The following is a 231-nucleotide window of genomic DNA, read 5'->3' as shown; positions in this document are numbered from 1 at the left end:
GTCCGGCAGCCCCAGAGGAACCACCCGGAGAAGAGAGAGGAACCTCTGGAGAAGACAGAGGAACCACCCGGAGAAGAGAGAGGGACCTCCCGGAGAGAGGAACCACCTGGAGAAGTCAGAGGAACCACTTGGAGAAGAGAGATGAACCTCCCAGAGAAGACAGAGGAACCTCCTGGAGAAGACAGAGGAACCTCCCGGAGAGGTGAACCTCCCGGAGAAGAGAGAGGAACC

The sequence above is a fragment of the Charadrius vociferus genome, unplaced genomic scaffold, assembly GCF_000708025.1.
Source record: "Charadrius vociferus isolate BGI_N301 unplaced genomic scaffold, ASM70802v2 scaffold656, whole genome shotgun sequence".
Taxonomy (NCBI): Eukaryota; Metazoa; Chordata; class Aves; order Charadriiformes; family Charadriidae; genus Charadrius; species Charadrius vociferus.
This window is presented reverse-complemented; position numbering follows the sequence as displayed.